At 33.7% G+C, this 25,911-nt stretch overlaps 1 long non-coding RNA gene and 1 pseudogene across 1 annotated transcript; both read left to right on the top strand.

Moving 5' to 3' along the window:
• Nucleotides 1-371: 371 nt before the first annotated feature.
• Nucleotides 372-4,719, top strand: LOC149418183 (uncharacterized). Its single transcript, XR_016303156.1, has 8 exons — nt 372-570; nt 772-850; nt 1,041-1,112; nt 1,295-1,369; nt 2,189-2,252; nt 2,645-2,705; nt 2,897-2,962; nt 3,794-4,719. It is a non-coding gene; the product is annotated as an uncharacterized LOC149418183 (long non-coding RNA).
• Nucleotides 4,720-7,221: 2,502 nt separating this feature from the next.
• Nucleotides 7,222-9,980, top strand: LOC149418182 (large ribosomal subunit protein eL15 pseudogene; annotated as a pseudogene).
• The last annotated feature ends 15,931 nt before the right edge of the window (nt 9,981-25,911 follow it).

Genomic DNA, 25,911 nt, shown 5'->3' with positions numbered 1-25,911 from the left:
TCATTTCTAAATCACTCATACATAGCACACTTCAAAAAAATTACAGTAAACCATGTTAGTATTTTATCTATTAATATAATTTCTTTTATCGTAGACGTCACATTACGCTATATGCATCATCGCTTGGCCTATTTCAGCATATCGCTTACCATACACTACGGACGGGAATGAATGGCGCGCGATATGCTGAAATAGGCCAAGCCACTAGAATATAGCGTGGTCTGTCATAGGCACTAATCTCACCAGAAATATTTCTCTTCATATAAATTATAATAGTGTCGATTTTAATTATCTTGTTGTTTTTCAGCCATTGACCTGGGAGAAACCGCTTGAACAAAAGGTTTGTTCCATTTACTTATGTTAAAATAATTATTCTTTATTGAAATGATGCTCTCAAAAGTGTAATCAAATGAAAAAAAGTGATTATAATAATCGATCCAAAAATTCTGAACCGAGTCATTTTTAAATATATTTCCATATTTTTACAAGAACCGTAACTAATCTTTTAAAATTTATTTTTATAGTTTCTGCAATGTCTTCTATCCTGATCTACATTTCAACTACAAAAACGTAAGTTTAATTACACTTGATAAAACAAATTAATAAATGAATACTCAAATGATGAAAAAAGTTTACCAAAACATAACTGAGTTTTATAGAGATAAAGCTATGACTGTTTTTACTTCCGTGGATGTCTGAAGATTAGATTGAATACAACTTTATGTAATTTTTTGTTTAACAATTCTAATAATGTTTTTATTATTATTTCAGAAAATACAAAATAACAGATCCTGAACTTATCCTCGTCAGAGCACTGATTGTTTCAACAGCATTTAAATTTTAAAAATCTGTAAGTATCCTAAATATATATTTGAAATTTGCCTCCTTTGTTCTTGCAGAATCATGATGATACACCATGCACCACACAGAAGCCCCGTGTTGATAAACATACCTTTGAATCTGAAAATTTTCTTCCTTTTTTTAACATTTGTTTAACATTGAAAAAACATGTTACTAATTTATTTTTCTTATTATTACAGAGACCACTTTATGCTCGTAGAAAAAATTTCACCAACCATTGCCACATAAAAGGGAATTTTATCCAACTATTGGTAAGTTTATCATAATTTTAATGTATCCTGATATAATTGTCTGTTTAATGATGATACACCATGCACCACACAGAAGCCCCGTGTTGATAAACACACCTTTGAATCTGAAACTACCATGACATTATTTATGTGCATTTAGAGAAATTACGAGACACTAAACTGTTTTTTTTTATTTTTTATAGAATCGGAAGAACAAACACAAACTTCATTGCTTGTTGAACTTGACTATTCTTCACCAACAATCAATTTTAAACATGGTAAGGCACTAATAACTTCTCATAATAATAATAATATTTGGATGATTTTTATAGCGCAGTTTTTGTGCAAAATCACCTCAAGGGCGCTATCAAAATCATAGTTTTTTATCAATAACACTTTATTTATTTGCAACGGGGATACATATCTTTTTACGTTTTGTAAGTTAAGATTGGATCCAAACCAAATTGTAAATTTAGATTGCGCTAGGTTGAGCTATCCCATCTTTATTAGCATTCAAGAAATAAAAATAGGCACTAAGTGCCAAAAACTGAAGCTCTGAGATGTAGTTGATTAGTGGAGAAACTGACAATATTGCATGAAAACATCTGTTTATTACCTTACAAAATTTCACTATTTATACCACACATTTTATCAATAGAACAAGGTGCTGCATTTCCATTGTCAGCCATTTACATACATTAATGGCATTTGGCCTCTATTTTAAAAGAAAACACGCTAGTTCTTGTGCGTGTAGACTTTAACGCTTTAACTTTACTGCGCGCAATATTTCTGCATTTTTTCTGGCAATTAGTGCCAAGTAATTTTGTGAAAAATTTGCAACTTTTGTAGTCTACAATATTTTTTGTTGTTTTTAATATTGGCAACTTTTGGACGCTTTTAATATACCATTCTGACGTATTGTCAGTCTGGGGGCTGAAGGAAGAAGATTAAACGCCTTTCTAGGTGAGATAGCAGCACTTATCCATTGCTGATATCTCAATCCAGAATGGGATAAAATATGTTTTGTATTATGATTACTTGATGTTAATTTTTATTGCAGCATCAGAATTTTATTAATTTATTTTATTTTTTCACAGGTAGCACAAATCTAGACTGGATGAGATTCGCTCAACAAACTACAAACATTTTGCTAAATTAATGGTTAGTTGAAACTGTGTTATTAACTATAGTATGTATAACTTTTGGACGCTTTTAATATACCATTCTGATGTATTGTCGGTCTGGGGGCTGAAGGAAGAAGATTAAACGCCTTTCTAGGTGAGATCACAGCACTTATCCATTGCTGATATCTCAATCCAGAATGGGATAATTTTATCACTGTACCTTTGTGTAATCTGTTACAGTCCGTCACACTTAACTATGCAATCAGTTACATGTATACAAAAATGTATGGAGATGAAAAATAGTCTGTTCATTAGTTCCTATTTTGGTAGCCTGCAAAGTTTTGTGTGTCAAGCTGTGACATAATTAATGAATGTCTGTTATTTATCTTTCCTGCATTACAAGAAAGTAATATCATTGTTTTTTTACAGACGTGAAAACTTGCTGCGGGAAACATGCTAAGGAGAGTTCCACCATTGTTTTGCCTAAATTGTAAGTACCAATTTAATTTAATAAATTATGTTATTAAAAAAAACACAACCTGATGACAGCCTTTTTCCAAAGAAAATGATTCACAATGATATTTCTAACTTCCGTGGATGTCTGAACAACTACGTACATTCGAAAGAATTTTTAAACATTCATTTACAAAAGTGCTAATTATTATTTTTTCTTTTGTACAGTTCAGTTCCTGTCAACGGCGAAGATACTGCAAGATGGGACTTCTACCAGATACTGCTTTGTTGATGGTAATATTTTGTTTTAAAACTTTCTAGTTATGCTTTATAACTATGATTTATAACTTTCTAGATATGATTTATAACTTTCTAGATATGATTTATAACTTTCTAGATATGATTTATAACTTTCTAGATATGATTTATAAGTTTCTAGTTATGATTTACGACTGTATAGTTATGATTTATAACTTTCTAACTATGATTTATAACTTCTGGAGGCTTTTAATATACCATTCTGACGTATTGTCAGTCTGGGGGCTGAAGGAAGGAGATTAAACGCCTTTCTAGGTGAGATCGCAGCACTTATCCATTGCTGATATCTCAATCCAGAATGGGATAAAAATACCATTAGCTCTTTATTAATCCATGATTTGATATCTAAAAAGATACTCTTAGGACGGAAGTTCAAAAATTCAACAAATTTCAAAATTAATTTTCAAGTTCTGTTATTATATCACTATGGGCCAGTTGCTTCACAGAACTGAAATAATAACAAAACTTGAAATTTAACCTAGAAATTTTATGAATTATTTAAATTTTGTGAAACAATTCTTCCTTATTCTTAAGGACGGGTTGTTTCGGAGAATTTGAACAATTTATCAAATTTCAACGTTCATTTTCAAGTTCTGTGAAAGATTTTTTCAAGTTCTGTTTTTATTTCAGTTCTGTCAAGCAACTAGCCTATAATGATATAAAAACAGAATTTGAATAGGACTTTCACAGAACCCAAAAATGAAAGTTGAAATTTAATGAATTGTTCAAATTCTCCGAAACAATCCGTCCTTGTCCAGTATTCATTTAAAAAGCTTCAAATACTAATGATATTTATTTTTTCTGCAGGTTACGCACATGCAGTATCTACCATTCTACTACCACCTTCAGGAGTTATAAAAAAGCTTGCTTAACACACTTTACATATGATGCAAGAGTCCCATACAGTAGAAGTAGAGCCTTGATAATCCTAACTATGCAATGAAAAACAATACCTGTTTGGGCTCGCCAAGCGTTTGGATTATAGAATGGTTAGACAGAAAAAATAAACGAAATGGCGGTCTGCTTAGGAAAATTATATTTATTGAACTTTTAATACACAAAACACATTTACCAACTACTAGTATTTTCATAGAATTTGAACCATTCATCAAATTTCAAAGTTGACTTTTACGATCCGTAAAGGTTCTAATTTAACTTTAATTTATTTATTTAACGCCCAGAGGGCTTTTACATGGTTGGTAGTATAATTTTAATTTGGCAGATACTTTGAAACATAAAATTACATTTGATAAAAGCTATGCAACAAGTCATACAAACACAAGAAACAAAAACAGAAAATTACAACTATTTGTAGGTTTACATGATGTGTTTAGGAGTATTGTTGAAATAAATATTTTAAATGATCCACAAAACTTGCCAAGTTGGTATTGAATATGTCAACATCACCCAAGTAATGATTTCCCATGGTGTGAAGTCGTTGTATCGGAGAGTGGGCAATGTAGTTACGCTTATGTGTGCTGCTGTAGAATATTGTATTTTGTCGTGTTGTTACTGTGGGTGTATGTTTATAAGTTGCAAGTTCTGTTCTTATATCATTATTAGTTGTTTCACAAAACTGAAATAATAAAATTGCCAATAGCAATATGACCCTGCCGCTGACAGCTCTATTGTTAATGCTCTGTTATGAGAAAGCGGATAAAACATGTACTACATCCAATATTCTCCCCCAGATTCTAGAATAATATTGAGAAATTTAACTGACAATAATGAAACATTTATTATCAACATCCATTATCCTAGACAAAAAACAAACTCAACAACCAGAGCTAAACCCAACTTTTGAAGGAGGTTTCTGCACATTTGCCTCAGTAACTTATAAAGAAGCTCTTCTTCTTCAATGGCGCTACAGCCCATTTCGAGCCTTGGCCTCCTTTAACATGAGCCTCCACCGCCCTCTGTCCTCGGCCGTCGTCTTCCAATCTGCAACATGGAGTAGTCCTCTGGCATCTTTCCTGACATCGTCCTCCCATCTCAGCCTAGGTCTGCCCGCCTTTCGTTTGCCTCCCGGGTGTCCTGTTAGAACTTTCTTTGGTACACGTGTGCTTGGCATTCGGTGCACATGTCCGGCCCATCTTAGTCTTTGGAGCCGTAAATGAGTAGAGAGTCTGGGAGCTTGGTAGATGTCATATAGCTCCTTATTGTGGCGGATTCTCCATGCCTCTCCCTCTCGCACCGCTCCTAAGATTCTTCAAAGTACCTTTCTTTCGAAGGTGTCCAGCCGTTCCGCAGACTTTGCTGTCAGTGTTCCCGCCTCACATCCATAGGCCAAGACCGTTCTAATAATTGTTTTATACAGGGCTATTTTGGTTTTCCTATGGACGTTTCGGGATTTGAACACTGGCAGCAACGCGAAGTGTTAGCGGCTGTGATGCGCTTTCTTACTTCTACTGGGTCTTCGTTGTCCTGCGTTATGATGGAGCCCAGGTAGGCAAACTCTTCGACCACTTCAAAGTTATAAGAGTTTTTAAAATTCACTTTATCTTTTATTCTGCGGTGTGGGGTTCTGGTTTGCATCATAATTTTAGTTTTGTTCTCATTGATTTGCAAGCCCACCTCTCTTGCTGCAGTCTCCAAAGGGTCAAACACCTCTCATTAAGAAGTCAAAAAGCTATAATAAGTTTACGAGGATCAGCAAGCTCTGACTAGGACAAAAACTGTACGTGAGATAATCAGCAAACCAATTGCTCATATAATAAATGTAAGTCTAAAGAAGGGCATATTCCCGAACTATTATAAGAAGACTATTGTGACCCCTGTTTTTAAATCTGGTAATGAAAAAAAACATTAACTATCGTCCCATCAAACAGCAAAAATCTATGAAAAAATTGTTAAAAAACAACTCGACAACTACATAAAAGATAATAAGCCCAAGCCAGTTTGGATTTAGGGACAATCTCAGCACACAGGATGCGATTGCTAGATTAACATCAACAATAATGCAAAAATTAGATAATGGAGAAAAGTGTCTTGGAATCTTCATTGATCTCCGCAAAGCATTTGATATCAAATCACACTTAGAACTCATTGAGAAACCAAAACAAATTGGATTGAACGGTATAGTGCTATCGTGGTTCCAAAGTTACCTAAAAGAGAGATTTCAATATGTCAAAATCATAGACATATGAATATTAGGTAGACCTGCCCTAAGTGATTAAAAGCGTATTATCCCCACTCCCCATACCGGTTCCATTGAGCCGGCTGGGCTCGCGTACGGCCTCAAGTGATATTTGAAAACGTGACGTCATCATTCTTGTGCGAACTATGGTCGAGGCATCATCGGTTCATTTTACGAAATAACACGGCAAAATGTTTACTTGTACTATGAAAACTGGTAAAAATAGATGCGAAAAAAGAGAATAAACCCAATTGTCGTATTACATTCCATATATAAGCATTATTTTATTTTAAGCATATTCACATCGTATAATATGAATCAGTTGTTACTATCACATCGAGAAACGTCTGGACGCGAAACACAAAGCTGGTTGGTTGCTGGGAAGTAAATTATGAACATTTATAAAAGTGTCTTAACTAAATACTCTGAAACTAACTACGACTCTGAATATAGAAGCTGCCTTACTTTGCCGAATTTGGACTTCGCAAATTTGTTCATAACGTGGCGAGTAATTTGCGCTCCCATGTAAAAATGTCTATTCATTCAAAGCAGATTTTACTTTTAAGAAGTAAATGGTGATATTATAATGCGAGATGCCTATTTACTGTCAGATTGATTTATTGACGAATCACAGCCATCTTCACTCCCTTCGTTCTTCAACAGTTGATTTTACCCCTCGCCTTTATCTTCTCGTCTATTAATTCCTATGTCTGTGGTCAAAATCAATAATACCCTTAGTGAACCCGAAACCTCATATCTTTTGGCATACAGCAAGGAACTGTCATCGGTCCAATCCTTTTTATTATATATGTAAATCAAATGTTCACTCTTCCCATTTTTGGAGATATATCTTACGCAGACGACACGCAGGAAACAATGAGGATAGCCAATATAAACATGGTTCGACCTAAATTGTCGCACTAAATACCGAGAAAACATATTTCTTAGCATTCTCTTTGCAAAAAAAATTTTGAAAACAATATTACCATTAAAATCCATTCATCACAGTGTGAAAATAAAAAAAGAATGCGGCAATTTAAATTGTTAACCAATAACATGCAAAAATAGCATAAAGTATCGTAGTAGATAGACACTTAAAATGGAACGAACAAAAGTCCAAAATACGGCAACCAGAGTAAGAAAACTTATTTACTTATTCATTAGATTGAGTAACATACTATCATATAATATGATTAAAACTATTTATTTCTCTCTTGTCCTATCTATTCTACAATATGGTATAATTGGGTGGGGGGGACTTTCAAAACTAACCTCTTACCTGCAGAAAAGGCAGGGGTTGATTCTAAAAGTCATCCTACGTAAACCATCTATATTTCCAACAATACAGTTATTTAACTCTTTTAGGGTTCTCGGTCTAAATAATATATTCAAAAAGAACTCATTGTTACAAACTCACAAAGATCATTTCAATCCTACGATAACATTTCCAAAAATAAGTAACCGATCAAGATCACTGGCAACTTAGAAATCCCTAAATTTAAAATGAGCGCTTCTAAACACCATTATACTTATCAAGGTATAAATTTTTTTAATGCACTCCCATATAAAATCAAATCTGAAAAAATTATAAACCCATTAAATTACAAATAAAACAACTCCTTGATCAACCATTAATAATTATAAGTAAGTTAATCTTTTGATTACAGGTACATATTATGTAGTAGATTATTATTTCATAAAATTAATTAACAAAAAAAAAATATTTTTCTTCTTTTACCATATCCTCTTGAAATATTATATCAGCATTCGACCATCAACAGATTATTGTCGCAATTTATTATGTACCTTCGCTTGCAATATTATCAGCTCCGTTTACTCCAAATGAATAAAATAACTCCATGTACTTAACACCACCTACTACCTACTTATTAATCGAAATGTAATAATGTTATTTTTATTTTACTTTTATTCTTAAATTAATGTTAAATGTAAATAAATATATTCTTAAATTTATTTACATTTACTGTGTATCTAATTTATTAACTGCTATTGTAGTGTATTTTCCAAAGATATTAGAAGAGCGAGATGTGCTATGAGCAGTTCATACTGTGTGGAATTGTTTTGCCCAGTGTCGCCGGTTTTGTTCACCAATACTACTGCACACCTTCGCTTACGCTAAGGTATCCACACTAATACATAGAACAGTTTTCTGTGCGTACACGTCCCGATGGTATTCAAAGTACCCTAATTAGGTAGTACTCTGCCTACGGTCCGGCGGCCAACATAGCATATCTCGTTCTTCTAATATCTTTGGTATTTTCATTATCTATACTTTTGTTATCATGCTATATACATTTTGTTTATTTCTTACTTTATAAATAATTTTTTTTTTCTTTTCTTTAGACAATACAATATATTGTAATGGCACTACTCCCAAACTCAAACACGAGAAACGTTTTTCTCTATTGAATTGGGTAGTTACGTTAAAAAGAAAACAGTTTTTTTAGTATAACATATTTATGTTTTTATATAAAATAAATATATATTTTTAAATAAAAAAAAAAAATTTCAGGCCATCCGTCACGACCCCAAGACCAACTGGATCGTGAAGGCCGTGCACAAGCACCTTGAGCTCCGCAGACTGACCTCTGCCGGAAAGTCTTCCCGAGGACTCGGATAGGGCAGAAGATTCTCCCAGACCACCGGAGGATCCCGCAGAGCTTCCTGGATCCGCCGCAACACCCTGCAGCTGCGCAGAAAGCGTTAAACATAACCTACGCTCTCGCAATAACATCTCACCACAGATTACCGCGGAGAATGATTGCATTGCTGTCAGAGCATTTTTATACAATGGTCCAACCAATCCAACGGTGGTGGCCCAATTCCATTGGCGATATGTTGATTACTATTTTTTTTTTATTAATATTCATATCTATTGATAGAATTTGCGTTTCATTTCTAAAGCACTCATTCATAGCACACTTCAAAAAAATTACAGTAAACAATGTTAGTATTTTATCTATTAACACATTGTAGTCGGGCGCTTCAAACAATAGACTCTAGCCTATAGCGGGTGTTTTTCGCGATTAGCGCATAAATATATAGCTTTCCTAAAATTGACACAATTTATAAACCAAATAATATTATCAATTGAAATTTTCAAATAAATCATATATGACATTTGATCATCAAAAATAAATTATAATTGCTTTGATTACATCATAATTTCACCACATTTCAAAGCTGAATATAAAAACCTGATATTAATTCAGTAAATAGTATTCAATATTTGAAAATTCCAAGTAAAAGATAACATGTTTATTCATATCATATAGTTATATAATAAATAATAATATATATTTGCCATGCCTGCAATTTTACAATCGCTGGGTGTGTGAAATCTGATCGCGTAAATTGAACAGTGTCGCCTAAGGTCGAAGGCGAACACTCAATAACTCATATTATGTTTGATTGCTTCTTGTCAAAAAAGAGTCTTTTGCGGTTGTCTCGCCTAATTGAAGAGCCCATTCCACTTATGAATCATAGTATTTCACGCTGATAACAAACCCGTATAATGCCGTTTCCCACCAAAAACCGACAGTCGACAAAAACGGCATTTGCTGTGTCCCGCAGTTGACCGACAGTCCGCGAAAAACGGCAAAGGCCGTGTCCCGACGACAATGTGTTAATATAATTTTTTTTATCGTAGATGTCACATTAAGCTATATGCAATAAGCGATGGCTTGGCCTATTTCAGCGTATCGCTTACCATACACTACGGACGGGAATGTATGGCGCGCGATATGCTGAAATAGGCCAAGCCACTAGAATATGGCGTGGTCTGTCCATAGGCACTAATCTCACCAGACATATTTCTCTTCATATAAATTATAATAGTGTCGATTTTAATTATTTTGTTGTTTTTCAGCCATCCACCCATGTGAGAAACCGCTTGAACAAAAGGTTTGTTCCATTAAATTATATTAACACATTTTTTGCGGGAAACGAGAAAACTCGTCATACGCCTTTTTACACAAAGACGCGGGAGACGAGTTTACTCGTCTTGTTGCGCAAAGCGGTAAGGAGCGGGAAACTTGTAAACAAGGCGTTCTAAATGGGTGCAGGGTCATGTGTTTTCTATTGTCGGCGGTACCCGATCTATCTACCTGTCAATACAATGAGTTTGAAAAGCAACAAAAAATAAACAGTCGGAACATTGCAATTATTTTATTACCTGATAATTTTAACAAAGGATTTTGTTTTTGCATTTTCGTTCGTCTCGCCAGTAACTGCTTTATACCGCTTTTGTACAGACGTCTTATATTCGTGTTTCTGAGTTCATTTTGCTTTTATTACACATTTTTGGATATTAAATTTTCGTATTAACACATTGTAGTTGGGCGCTTCAAACAATAGACTATAGCCTATAGCGGGTGTTTTTCGCGATTAGCGCAAAAATATATCGCTTTCTTAAAATTGACACAATTTCTAAACCAAATAATATTTTCGATTGAAATTGCGATTGTAGTTTTACGCAATATCGAATAACATGAGAGGTATTGATCAGCACGGTCAACACCTTTCATGTGCCTATTGTATTCGATTACAGATGTTGATTTTATTGCGCGTTTTCCAACCCATGTTCTGGTTTTCTTTCATTTCAGCAGAATGAATGGTGGAAATCATTCCTACTCTTTTTTAGATTGCCAAACTTGCAATAGTACATCGCCTTTTCTTTTGAAAATAGATTCACCTTTCTTCTGTTTAATCATTTGCAATGATTTGGGTAGACCTCTGTTTTTTCTTATAATATCACAAACTCTTATTTTATTTAGTAATATAAATAAAGCCTTGCAATTTTCGACACTGTAGTAGTAATTGTCCATATAAAGATGATGCCATAAATTAGTATACTGAGACACAACTTTATTTACAGTTTCTAGTAATTTAAGTCCTTGTGCACAATATATTTCAAAATTGCAAATGTAGCTTGTATCACTTTCACATAAAATTCGCACAAGTATTCCGTATTTCACAATTTTAGAAGCATTGTAAACTCTAAAAAATAGTCTTCCCCTCCAAGGTATCATTCCCTCATCTAAACTTAATTCTTGGTGGGGTTTGTAAATGTTTATAAATTTTGGTAAAAAGTGGTCAATAATTGGTTTTACTTTGCATAATCGGTCGGAACGATCGATGATATCTTCACTGTTGGAAAAATGTAACGTTTTCCAAATCTGCTGAAACCTGTCTCTGGGCATCGTTTTAGCAAAATAAGGAGTTTCGGTTGTTGGTTCCGTAGACCAATACTCGTCCCTTATATCCTTTCGAACTTGTTCCATCAACATAATTAGCCCCATAAACTTTTTCATTTCTTTCAAAGTAATATTTTTCCACTTTCCCGATTTTTTATATAATTTGTAATTATGTGAGTTTTGGTGGTAATATCTATTAGATTCGTTTACAAAATATTCAAACAAATCATCACCGATAAATAACTCTATCGCATCACTTATAGTTTGAGGACAATGGGCATTTGAATTCAAACCGGCCTAAAAAAGATTGCAGAACTGGGGGATTATCAAACGATGACCACTCGTCCACATCCTCATCTGAGCTCGTCTCCGAATCAGAATCACTTTCAATAGTACGACGGTGAAACGTTCTAGGTCTTGGTATTTGTTCATCATCACTCGGTTCGTTTTCTGACACCTATAGATAAATTGTCGACATACACTTCATCGTCACTATCATTGGCTTGTAAAGACATTTTTGTAGGGATAAAGTCCTATACAATGCTAATATATTCAAATAATAAAATACCAAACAGTAAACAAAACAGTGCGAGTGGTATGAAAAATAGTCCAATACGTGAAATGACTCAAACTTAACTGGAGATTGAGATTGCATAAAAACTCTAGATTTCTGGCGACGCCTTTACAAGCGGCACATTAGCCAATCCCGACAAGACATCTCAAATAACGTCGACAGACTGTCGCCTAGCACCCAGGTAGCAAATTACCCTTCAAGGCGTTTTATTTCACGCTGATAACAAACCCGTAAAATGCTGTTTCCTGCCAAAAACTGACAGTCGACAAAAACGGCATTTGCCGTGACCGACGGTCCGCGAAAAATGTCAAATGCCGTGTCCCGACGACAATATGTTAAATACATACGAACTATTTTGTGTTGGTGAAAAATCTCAAGTTTTTTTGAACTGCCTCTTATTTCTTGAGTCTTTTTTGATAAATATTATTTTTGAATGTTATACATAACTTAACTTTCCTAAAGATTATAATTTTACTTTCCCCGAAAATGAATCAAGATACATGCGAGAGTGACGATGAATTGTTTGATGAGTGATGATGAAGGTAGTGTTATCTCCGTATGCAGATTTATTCCACCATGTGTATATGGATAACTATTATAACAGTGTTCAAAACAGTGAGATTCTTTTGAAGAAAAAATAAGAATTTGTGGTACAATACGGAAAAATAGAGGACTTCCAGACTGTCTGAAAACGGTTTCACTGAAAAATGGTGAAACAGTTTTCAGAAGGAAAAAAGATATATTGCTGCAAGTTGGCAATCAAAAAATAGTGTAAATCTCATTTCCACAATTCGCTCTGCAGAGATGAAGGAGAGTCAAAACATGGACAGAAAGACGAAGCAAAAAATTATAAAGCCATGTGCTCTGATCGATTATAAGAAATACACGAAAGGCGTGGACCGGGCAGATCAGTATTTATCGTATTATTCAATTTTACGAAAAACTGTTAAATGGACTAAAAGAATGGCAATGTACCTCATAAATTGTGCCTTATTCAATTCGTTTGTATTTTATAACTCAGTTCATTCGGGTAACAAAAAGAAATATTTTTTTTTTTTTAAAGGAAATAGCGATTCATTGGGTAAAGGATGAAATTTCGATAGATGAACCAGCCGAACCAGTACCATCGACATCCAGGAGCAAGGTTTGCAAATCAGATCCACCAGGAAGACTGTCCATGGACATGAGGAAACATACATTGGAACCTCTAGTCGGAACCGGCAAAAATAAAAACATTTTACGTCGTTGTCGCGTATGTTCCGCTCACAAACTACGCAGTGAAACGCGGTACATGTGCAAGTTTTGCAATGTGCCCCTGCATAAAGGAAAGTGTTTCGAACGCTATCACACATTGAAGCACTATTAGGTTGTAGTTTTTTTTTTATATGTTTTGAAAATTTCTAAATAATCTTGTAATTTTGTATGAATAAAGTTATTTCGATTGTGAAATTCTGTTTTTTCTATGATTCCCAAGAAAGTAGAATGTTTTTGTTCATAAAAAAAGGAATTACACATACATTGCTAAGTAAATAAATAGAGACATCTTTTTAAAGTAAAACACTGAAAGTTTCATTGAAAAATATCAAATAGATCACAAGATACCTATGAAGTCTAATTTTGGCGCTAAAATTAAAAAAAAACACCCGCGCTACGCCTTGATTTGGCCGTAAAATGTCCGACCGTATAGTGTCAAAATAATTATTCTTTATTGAAATGATGCTCTCAAAAGTGTAATCAAATGAAAAAAAGTGATTATAATAATCAATCCAAAAATTCTGAACCGAGTCATTTTAAAATATTTTTTCCATATTTTTACAAGAACTGTAACTAATCTTTTAAAATTTATTTTTATAGTTTATTTATTGGACAATTTGTATAGCGCTGCTTTTGTGAGATATCACATTTCTGCAATGTCTTCTATCCTGATCTACATTTCAAAACTAAACTACTAAAACGTAAGTTTAATTACACTTGATAAAACAAATTAATAAATGAATACTTAAATGATGAAAAACGTTTACCAAAACATAACTGAGTTTTATAGAGATAAAGCTATGACTGTTTTTACTTCCGTGGATGTCTGAAGATTAGATTGAATACAACTTTATGTAATTTTTTGTTTTACAATTCTAATAATGCTTTAATTATTATTTCAGAAAATACAAAATAACAAATAATAATGAAAATACAAAATAACAATAACAGACACTGCATCTTTCAAACTATCCATTATGAAGTTTTATGGCGTAGGTTTATAAACTAAAACACCATGGGATGCGTGCTGAGTACAAAGTAGCATAGACCTGGTTCAAAGAGTTACATTACTACAGAAAAACAACGTTAGCTTCCTCGGGTTTAAGGAGAGAGGGGTCTTTTAGCAGTTCAGATTATAGCCATGTTCTAATTAGCCTAAGTACGGATTATCGAGGCTCTACTGTAATTCCAAATGTTGATAATCCCAAAAAATAATGAAAATGAGTTATTGGTGACATTGTATACAAGACTTCTCACCATTAAAAAACTTCTTCAAAGGTTGATTACCCTACTCAATTTTAACCTTTTGAACGCGTTAATTTGCTCCGTTTTATTTATACCCGTACGTGGTACATATTTTCAAATACCTATGCACGCAATTAAATGTCAAATTATAGCATTCTGGCATGATTTATTGGACTTTATAGACAGAACAGATTATTTTCCACAATACGAAAACAAATCCTCGTGTGTCAACACTATTAGATGTTTATAAAAACAAAAATATAAAATTTCATACAAAGACGTACCGTACCTTTTGAATGTGGTCCGGCCATTCACTCGGCGTGTGTGTATTTAGGCCACTGCGTTGATAGACACAAGTGGGACACCATGATCACTTATCATTTTTAGTTATGAAAAGTTGTGAATGACATACTAATACTAACGCCATCCGTTGACAAAAATGTAAACTAAAAGGCGCGATTATCGATCTTTTTTTATGAAATACAATTTAATTTTTGAGAAATTCTTGTAGATGTCAGCATCGTGATAGTTCTACGAATGTCCAAGTGAGCAAGAAATACATTTATGATGAAAGAGCGCTGGAATATCGACCGTCAAAGTTTCCGTATCAACTGTTGATACAGCCGCGTGTGAGTATAGACTTTTTGCCGTAACAACAGTTGATATGGCCGCGTGCAAAGAGTTAAAGTAATTTTCATTAGAAAATTAAAGTTACTTTAAAAGTTTTAGCTACTCCTCTTGAACTCAACAAATACTGTTTACTCCAAACCGAGTTGCACATAACTGCCCATTTTGCCCTGTCAATAATTCGTTTTTATCATTTAACTATGGAAATACAAGAAATTTTAGAGTGCGTAACCAAACAAGGAAGTATTTAGAAAAAGATCAACAAAAAAATTAAATGGTGAGTGCAAAATGATTTACTGTCAAAACAGCTTTGTTTTTGTCACTAGTTGGCAGTAATAGTGCATTCGTGAATTATGAAAATATAATGTCAAACATGCGTTACTCATGATCGCAAATATTAAGTAATACCAGCAGACTAGTGCAAAAGTATGACCCTGTTTTATTTTGGCAAGTATTTAGTCTGACCCCTTTACAAATGTTTCACCGTCGCCATTGTAAAATTGCATTATGCCCTTAGTACTCGTTCACACGTTACTAGGGGTTTTAGATTTGAATGACTCGGATGGTTGGAATAACATTTCAGATAAAATGCATGGTTAGTTAATTATACAGTGTCTGGAAACTGGTGTAAAGTGAAATTGGTGAATCTACCTCGGAGTTGATTTTGTAGTACAAAGTTAAAAAATAAATTATTTTGATCTTTCATTTTCAAGAAAATTGAGTCTGGAGTTGGATATTTTGTTCCTATACAATTACTTCTCTTTTAAAAATGCGTCTTTAAGCGTCGGTCCAGCTTCACTTATTTATTCACTAGAAAGTATCTAAAAAATATAATTTTTTACATAGGTACTAAAATCGGAAAAAAATCCTTTTGGTTTTTGCAGATGATTTTTTAAAGTAACCACCAGTTTTAAGACACCGTGATTGCAAATATTTGTTGTAATATAAAAAACACATGGTAAAATATTAACCCTTACCACTCATTTGTCGGGTGCCAGCCGACAGCACTATTTGTACGCTACAACTCAGTTGTCGGCTGGCGGCCGACAAGATAAGACTTGCGCGCCTGGTGTATTTAGGTGCGCAAAACTTGACACGTGACGTTGTTTCTTGTGATTATTTGATAAAAAACGTTTAAATTCACGTTTTCATAAGATTTTAGACTGTTTTCCGTTTTTATTTTACTATAAAATAACCTTTGCAAATTTTATTACTCAATTGGTAGGAGATAAAAGGGTTGGTCGGGAATCCAGAAAAAGGGGACGCCCGAGAACGCTAGATGCAGAGGAGCGATTGGAAAACAAGCAACACTTCATTGCCAAACTGGACAAAGGTTCTAAAGACTGTACTGTGTGCAGTAACAGAAAGATTCCTGGGGGAAGACACGAAACTGTGTGGTTTTGTGAGACCTGTTCCAGAAAACCTGGTCTCCATCCTGGAGAATGTTTTAAAAAGTACCATACTATGCAAAAATATAAATAGTCCATAATGTTTTCTGTAAACTGTTTTTTATTTGAAGAATAAATCATAAAAAATGAATTTTTAACGATTTTTTTTGTAACTGCCCATCAATAAATTAATTAAATTAAAGTTGGCTGACAAAAAATATTAAAAAATAATGGAGTGGTAAGGGTTTATTTATACATGAATATATAATAAAATATTATTATTTATGCATAAATTCACAGTGAAGTATAAAATTTTCTGTTTCCTAAATGTTATGTAAACTGAATTTAAAAATATAAATAAACAAATGACATTCAGTTTGTAAATTGTTTTTTTTTTAAATTTTGTTTAAAACTTTTTGATATGTTTCCCAAGCATATATATGTAGCCAAATGAATCATGAATCAAGTATTAAATTAATATTATTATTATTATTTAACAAGCAAGCAGCATTCCTCTTGTAATACTATGATATTTGGCTACATTCACGAGGTTGTTATACTTGGAAAAAATGTTGCCATTTGCAATGCTGCTTAATACCTGTGACAGACCATGCTACAAGCGTGCTGTATTCTCGTGGCCAAGCCATGAGAGTATAGCGCAAGTGTGTCGGCATCATAATACGGCTACACATACTATTTTTTTTCAGTTTCTCTAAATTTTTTTGTTCTCCCCCCATTTTGTTTCATATTATTAGTTGTTTAGCAGAAATATTCAGTAATAGTCAGTAATTAATATCACAGTCAAAACTAATAATTATAATTGTTGATTATGCAATTGTAAACATGTTTTAAGCTGTGTAAAGTATTACAAATACCACAGTGATGAGAACATATGAACATTGAATGTTAAAAGTCGGTTTCGGTAGAAGTACATATGAAATATGGATGACTTTATTCATTTCCTTAAAATGATTGATCATTAGATGATTGCATTTAGTTGGTCTGTGTGCTCCTTTTCAATCATTAACCAGGTGTGATGGTACTTTTTCGTTTATAGATGCCAAAAATTGGGCAACATATATACATAGTCAATGGCCTTACATATTCGGAATCAGGCTGTTTAAGCGATTTTTGGCTGTTGACCAATAAAAATACAGCATTCAAAACGTGTAGCTTGCCAGCTTAAGCTCAGTACTCGCCGGCGACCATCACTCACAGGACGAGGGATGAGCATGTTGTCTTGCGGCCATGCATATAGAAATGCTTGTGGCTCGTCCTGAGATGTCATGATTGTCGGTAAAAACTCCTCTCTAGAGAAGAAAGCTTGTGCTCAAAAACACTGGTAAAATTTGTCATAATTGTAAAAACCATTTTTTTTCAGAAAAGATTTATGATATTATTCTAGCGAACAGTATGATTATACGTAGAAATTGAATGTTAAATTACATAGTTACTTAGAGTACATAGACATCCAAATTAATAGATTTGCCCTAACACGAAATCTGGGTAAGATTTCGGCGAACTGGAAGCAAACCGTGTAGCCATATTTTTGGCACCAGGATGGTTCTGGAATGCTTTGAAAAAACTATGAGTTATAGCTAGATATACATTGACCACCGAAGTAAGACGAAGGTTTGCAGTGTTGTCCATTGTGGTACTTTTTCAAAATTCAAAAACCATCAAACTGCGCCTGGCGCTAGTAAGGAAATAAATCCTGAAAATTTAATCCCACTGGTCGAAGAAAAAGTTGTGCTGTGGGATATAATGACAGAAGGGTATAAAAATAATTCATTAAAATTATTGGCTTGGCAAGAAGTTTGATGTTTATTCATGCCGGATTTTGAGAAATTAGAAGAAAAAAAAGAAATATTTTGGTAAGTACCGACTTTTATTAAAAATTGTTATTTTTTGGTTTTTATTTTGTGTGTGTAGATGCTGCTTGCCAAGATACAGATCCTATTGGAGAAACGAATTAGTCGGCGAACTCAGATTGTGTATTATTTATAGTAGGACCACCACGAATAATGTGTGTTTGTGTACGCATCGGATGCTCCACTGGGGTTGCAGACTCGATATCTTCAAAATTAAGACCGTCCTATTCTCTTACAAAATTGTGTAATGCTGTACAAGCTTTTATTATTTTGGTATCTGTTTCTGGGTGGACATCTAATGGTCAATGTAGTATTCTCCACTTATTGGCTAAAATACCAAAAGCACATTCAACATACCTCCTGGCTCGACTTAAACGATAATCAAAAATCTTCTTCTTGTCATCCAAATGAGTGCCTCTGAAAGGTCGCAATAAATTTTTGACAATGGGAAAGCTTCATCGCCAATAAGTACGAAGGGCAAATCTTTTTCCATATTATCATGAAGAGGTCTAGGCTTTGGTATATTCAAACTACCGTCATCCAATTTTTGCCAGAAAGTAGTCTCCTTGAATATCGAGGAACCACACTCTTTTCCATATGAACCAATGCTCACGTAGGTAAATCGGTATTCCGAATCAACTACGGCAAGTAAAATGAAGGAAAAATAATGTTTGTAGTTATAATACATAGAGCCACTATTTTTTTGGTTTTACAACTTATGTGCTTCCCATCAACCGCTCTGAGACAATGAAAAAAATTTGTTTTCATTTCAAAACCTTTTGGGATGTCCTCCCACTGAGTGTCAATATCAAATGAACTATATATGGGATCTGCATATTTTGCACGTAAACAAACCACCAATCAACCAGTTGCATCACCTACTCCTTCTGTTTGTCTCAACTATCTAATGACGGTTCCTTGATATTTCATCAAAATGAAAATTCAATACACCTTTAAAAAGTAATACATATAGAGAGTCATTAAAAGTGATGAAATAAAAATTAGGTTTAATAGTTACCTATGTAACCTATTTAACCTAGTTTTTGTTACATCACCTTTCATGACTTTATGCCACTTTTTGTAGGTGTGTTGAATTGTCATTTTGATGATATACCCGGTCACCTCTAATAACACCAGTCAAAATAGTACGGATTTAAATTTTGATGAATTTAACTAAAGTCGTTTAACTAATTGAGGGTTAGGAGACCCCAGTGGCGGTCCCCGAGTTTACAGTGAGCTAGAGTGATAAGATTGAAAAATTCGACATTATTAATGTTGTTGTAGCTACTTTTCGTACTCAAGATTTTTTTATACCTACACACATTTTGGTTAAAAAAAAAAAATACTTTCAGCTACAACAACATCAATAATGTCGTATTTTTCAATCTTAGCAATCTAGCTCGCTGAAAACTCACGAATCGCCATTGGAAGACCCAATAGTCAACATACTACAATATTTTATTTTTACTTAAATAAAAACAAAACACTTGGTGTACACAACTTTTTTATATCAAAATTATCAACATGTTTCTAAATTTATTTTTTATTTTTAAACTTTACCTATTCTTATTTTTCTTTATTTTAAAGCTTAAATGAGCTGCACGATGCACGGAAGAGCGCATTCGTTTAATAAAAACATAATAAAAAATATTTGAGTTGTTATTGTTTTCTTACCTTAAAAATATCGATAGCCTTTCTTCAGGACAAATGCACTCTCTCAATTTTATATTTTGATACGTTAAGCTCTCTGAAATTCGTTCCAGGAAAGGAAGTGATAGACATTCTAAAGAACTTTAGTTCATCACTTCTCAACTCACCAATTAAGGACGGGTTGTTTCGGAGAATTTGAACAATTCTTCAGATTTCAAAGTTAATTTTCAAGCTCTGTGAAAGACTTTTTCGAGTTCTGTTATTATTTCAGTTCTGTCAAGCAATTAGCCTATAATGATATAATAACAGAACTTGAATGGGACTTTCCTAGAACCCGAAAACGAACGTTGAAGTTTGATGAATTGTTCAAATTCTCCGAAACAACCCGTCCTAACACTTGGAAAGTTCCTACAGAAAATCTTTCAGCTATGATTGGGTGTACCCAAAATTTTCTTTTCACTTTCTTCCTTCTTTTTAATTAGTACCACATGACAACAAGAGCTTCATCGTCTACTAAAGAATGAGCAAATAAAATGTTTTGGCTGAATCGACAATTATTTGTTTTCATAGAGTAGGATCTGATTTTAAAACGGAGGTGTGAACAGGGCCTTAGGGCATCCGATTTTAAAACAGGATCTGAAATCTCTCGATTTGAAAACAGAAGTGGGAACGGGCCCTTATAGTTTTGTTTTAGTTTGTGAAGTTCAGGCATAAATATCAAAATGTTTTCCGATCATTATCTAAAGAACTTGATTTGTCATATTATACAATAAAACCATATCAGAAAAGGGTTTGTAAGTAGTAGTTTTTGCACTTGAAAGCATTTTTTATAGGCCTGATAATTTTTTTCTTAGCTTATTAAAATCTTGTTCGCCAGTGTGTTATTTTCTGAATATAACTAGCTATTCTGGGGAAACTACTTATAGATTATATATATTATTATTATATACTATTTTTATAAATATATAAAAACATTATCTGGTAAAAACGTAATTTTGCAAATTACAAACAAACGAGGTTAAAGTATTGGAAGTGAACGTTAAATCACAACATGCAAATAAAATACTTGATGATTTAAAATTGTAACCCTTATTGATTGTAAGGAAAATTAAAAACAAAATTGCTTTCATGTTTCAATATTATACCCCAAATAAACACAAAAAATAGACTTCTGATGATATTAACCTCTTAAGGACCACGCCCGAGTATACTCGGGCAGCTATTATGTGCCAGAATTCAGAATTCATACTAAAGAAAATTTTTAATTAATGAAGTGAAACTTCTTTACGCGCGTTATGCAATTTCGAGGACCGGAGTAAAACCAACTCATGACCGTCATCAAAAACCGTGATCATTTCGCTATAGGAGCCTAGCCAATATTATATACCTACTTTCGGTCGCTCTCCAAACTCAGCTTCGCGGTCTAGAGGCAAAGCGCCCGATTGTCGTCGTGAAGAACCGAGGTTCGATCCCCGCTTTAACTAATTTTTTTTTTCTTTTTGTAATTTTTTTAATAATAATTTTTTTTAAAGTGATAAAATGCTCTCGTGCTGCGACTTTTAGATATTTTGACTATATGATATTTTGGTCGAATACGTAATAACCGCGGTCTAGAGGCAGAGCGTTCGACACTCGTTATGCAGGACCCGGGTTCGAATCCCATATTTTTATAACTTTTAATTTTTTTTTACTTATAAATATGTCAATAGACAGAAAAAAAGAGAGAATGAAATGAAAAGAGAGAGAGAAGAATACTAAAAGTTTCACTTCCGTCGTGCGTAGGCTTGCCACACACTGTATTTTTTTTTCACACTATGCACCACAACATCAATATTCAGTCCCATTTTAATGGCTTTTATATGAGGATATATATTTTGAGTAAATAAAATTCATTAATAAAAAAAGGTGTTTTTTTTTCCATTTTTAATTTTTAAATGATTACTGAAGGGGTTAAGGACGGGTTGTTTCGCAGATTTTGAATAATTCATCAAATTTCAAAGTTGATTTTCAAGTTCTGTGTTCTTGATATGCCTGAATAATATATTGATTATTATTCTAGCGCATCACCATCCCTCTTCGGCAGCACCCAGAGTGACCTGTTCCTCCATCGAAGACACTCTTTCCTTGAATAACAGACTAGATGGCCAAAACCACTTCTTATTTATAGAAACCACTAATCTGACCAATACAGGTCGACGCTGTCGCAAAAGGTGTGTACGTTGTTTAATGCGTAAGCAAAACAAGCAAGTTTCTTCGTATTGCAACAAGTGCAATGTTTTCATTTGCATTGGTCAATGTTTTATGGACTATCATACCTTGGAATATTTATAATTCTATCTAATATCTTTTGCCGTAAAATTTGCCATCAAGAGTCATACTTTTTTTTTATTCACGTGGAGTCGTGAATACTTGAACTGTACTCGAGTTTGAAAAACATAACGTGTTTCTTGCAATATGAATTTGTATTAGTGAAATAAATATAGTGAAATACTTTTTTTTAAATTTCACATTGAGTTGTGAATCCTTGAACCACACTGCACTTAGTTTGAAAACTTATGTTTTATTCTAAATAAAACTGTATACATAATTTGAAATAAATGTGTTGGAAAAATATCTTTTATTTTTATTCACATTGAGTTCCATGTACACAGGGTCGGCATTGAACCAAACGGCGCCTGGCGCTAGCAAAAACCTCAAGGGCTCAAAACTGTGTTTTTTTTTTTTAGATAGTTTCCTTTTCTCTCAATTCCACTTTATGCCTTTCTTTAATTATTTATGTTTGATGGTATAAAATATGAATTTTATGCGAAAACTTATTTATTATTTTTTATTATTGATTCCTGCAAACATTTACACTGTTTTTTTCCCTAACTATAAAGTAACTAACCATCACGCCGTTTCTCCGCAGGGGTAGGCAGAAAGGACGGACCGCCAAATAACTCGGTCTTGGCAAACACTTCTTGCCTCATTCACATTCATACATACTCTTCTATTATTCTGACTCTTGGCATGGCCCGACTCGAGTATCTGATTCACTTGATCGTGCCATGTCTTCCTCGGGCGTCCCCGACTTCTGCTACCATTCGCATTTGCATCATATATCCTCCTTACACTCCTATCTTCGCTCATTCGCTCTAAATGCCCAAACCATCTAAGCGTCCCTTTCTTAATCTTACTCATTACGCTTACATCAGCCTTGCACTCTTTGCGGATATCCACATTCCTCACACGATCATACATGGTTTTACCACACATACGCCTCAGGGATCTTATTCAGGCATTTTAATTACAATTATTAGCAAACTTTTGTAGAACATTCTCGTCACCGCATATAAATAAACAAAGATTGACAGCTGCAGCGGCGGCACTTCTAAGAGTCATTTGGTCAATGACCACCCAAAAATATGCTGCAATAGTATTAATTTAAAAAAGGATTTAACAAACTACCTGATTATTAATCTAATTTTAATATTTGTGCAGATTCATAGGTTTTTCGATTCATTCCAGTGGTTCCAGTGCCACCTAGCGTCCAAATGAGAAACTATTGTATGTACCTACCGTGGGTCACTTTAAATTTTGTCCCAAAACCATCTTCTTTTTTTCTCTTTGTCAAACAGACAAAGGAGATAAACACTATCATGTCTGACGTATGCTTAGTATTATACAAAATTTATTTTTAAGGGGTTTTCGGACATGACTGCGGTGAGATAGAGATATCTACGGCCTAGGATTATTAACCTTTTGAACGCGTTAAATTGCTCCGTTTTATCTATACCCGTACGCGGTACATATTTTCAAATACCTATGCACGCAATTAAATGTCAAATTATAGCATTCTGGCATGATTTATTGGACGATATAGACAGAACAGATTATTCTCCACAATATGAAAACAAATCCTCGTGTGTCAACACTCTTAGGACGGGTTGTTTCGGAGAATTTGAGCAATTCATCAAATTTCAACGTTAATTTTCGGGTTCTGTGAAAGTCCTATTCAAGTTCTGTTATTATATCATTATAGGCTAGTTGCTTGATAAAACTGAAATAAAAACAGAACTTGAAAAAATCTTTCACAGAACTTGAAAATGAACGTTGAAATTTGATGAATTGTTCAAATTCTCCGAAACAACCCATCCTTAGATGTTTATAAAAACAAAAACATAAAATTTCATACAAAGACGTACCGTATCTTTTGAATGTGGTCCCGCCATTCACTCGGCGTCATGAATAAAACACTCTCGGCGTGTGTGTACTTAGGCCTCTGCGTTGATAGACACAAGTGGGACACCATGATCACTTATCATTTTTATTTATGAAAAGTTGTGAATGACATACTAGTACTAACGCCATCCGTTGACCAAAATGTAAACTAAAGGACTAAAAGGCGCGAAGAGGCGCACTTGATTATCGATCTTTTTTTATGAAATACAATTTTATTTTTGAGAAATTCTTGTAGATGTCAGCATCGTGATAGTTCTACGAATGTCCAAGTGAGCAAGAAATACATTAATGACGAAAGACCGCTGGAATATCGGCCATCAAAGTTTCCGTATCAACTGTTGATACAGCCGCGTGTGAGTAAAGACTTTTTGCCATAACAACAGTTGATACGGCCGCGTGCAAAGAGTTAAGGTATTAGAGGGAGATGTGAAAAAATGTCAGTCGAAAGCATAGACATATGAATATTAGTAGACCTGCCCCAAGTGATTAAAAGCGTATTATTCCCCACTCCCCATACCGGTTCCATTGGAGCCGGCTGTGCTCGCGTATGGCCTCAAGTGAAATTTGAAAACGTGACGTCATCATTCTTGTGCGAACTATGGTCGAGGCATCATCGGTTCATTTTACGAAATAACACGGCAAAATGTTGACTTGTACTATGAAAACTTGTAAAAATAGATGTGAAAAAGAGAATAAACCCAATTGTCGTATTACATTCCATATATAAGCATTATTTTACTTTATTTTAAGCATATTCACATCGTATAATATGAATCAGTTGTTACTATCACATAGAGAAACGTCTGGACGCGAAACACAAAGCTGGTTGGTTGCTGGGAAGTAAATTATGAACATTTATAAAAGTGTCTTAACTAAATACTTAAACGAAATATTCGACTCTGAAAAGGGAACCGAATTTTTTTGCCGAATTTGGACTTCGCAAATTTGTTCATAACGTGGCGAGTAATTTGCGCTCCCATGTAAAATGTCTATTCATTCAAAAGCAGATTTTACTTTTAAGAAGTAAATGGTGATATTATAATGCGAGATGCCTATTTACTGTCAGATTGATTTATTGACGAATCACAGTCAGCCTTACTCCCTTCGTTCTTCAACAGTTGATTTTACCCCTCGCCATTATCTTCTCGTCTATTAATTCCTATGTCTGTGGTCGAAAGTTTTTTGTGTGATAAACAATATCCAACTTGAATATTAAGTTTGCCAAATTTTATTTATCATTGTTGACGTAATTTGCTTTTTAATAATTTAAAATATCATTCTGTAGATATCATATTGAAAGAAATCGCAAAACGATTCATTGAATTATGACAAACGTATTCAAATAAAGTGACAATTAGTTTATGTTACAAGAGAGAAAAATAAAGAGGTTAAAAACGATATTTTAAAATGAAAAATTATAATTTTTGTCAGTGGTTTTGCAGGCCCAATAAAATGAAGTATAGGTACTTCTGATTTCATTATTTACTTTTTAAATCTACTTATAAACAATGGACTCAGGATGGAGTTAGTGATTTTAAAATTTTTAATAGGAAAAGATCTTTCGAAAGAAAAAAAAAAATTAGTTATATGTGTAAATAGTTAGATAAAGAAGGCTTCAGAATAAGTGAGTACCGACAAATTAATTACATACATTGGCATTTTTATGATATTCAATACGCATTAGCAATATGTATTATCGTTTCATATTAATTTTTTTTCGATTGATCTTCCACAACGGTTGAT

Source organism: Hesperophylax consimilis, chromosome 14 (genome assembly GCF_061612785.1).
Source record: "Hesperophylax consimilis isolate HC1 chromosome 14, BYU_Hcon_1.0, whole genome shotgun sequence".
Lineage (NCBI taxonomy): Eukaryota > Metazoa > Arthropoda > Insecta > Trichoptera > Limnephilidae > Hesperophylax > Hesperophylax consimilis.
Note: the sequence above shows the minus strand (reverse complement) of the source record. Positions and strands in the feature narration are given on the sequence as shown.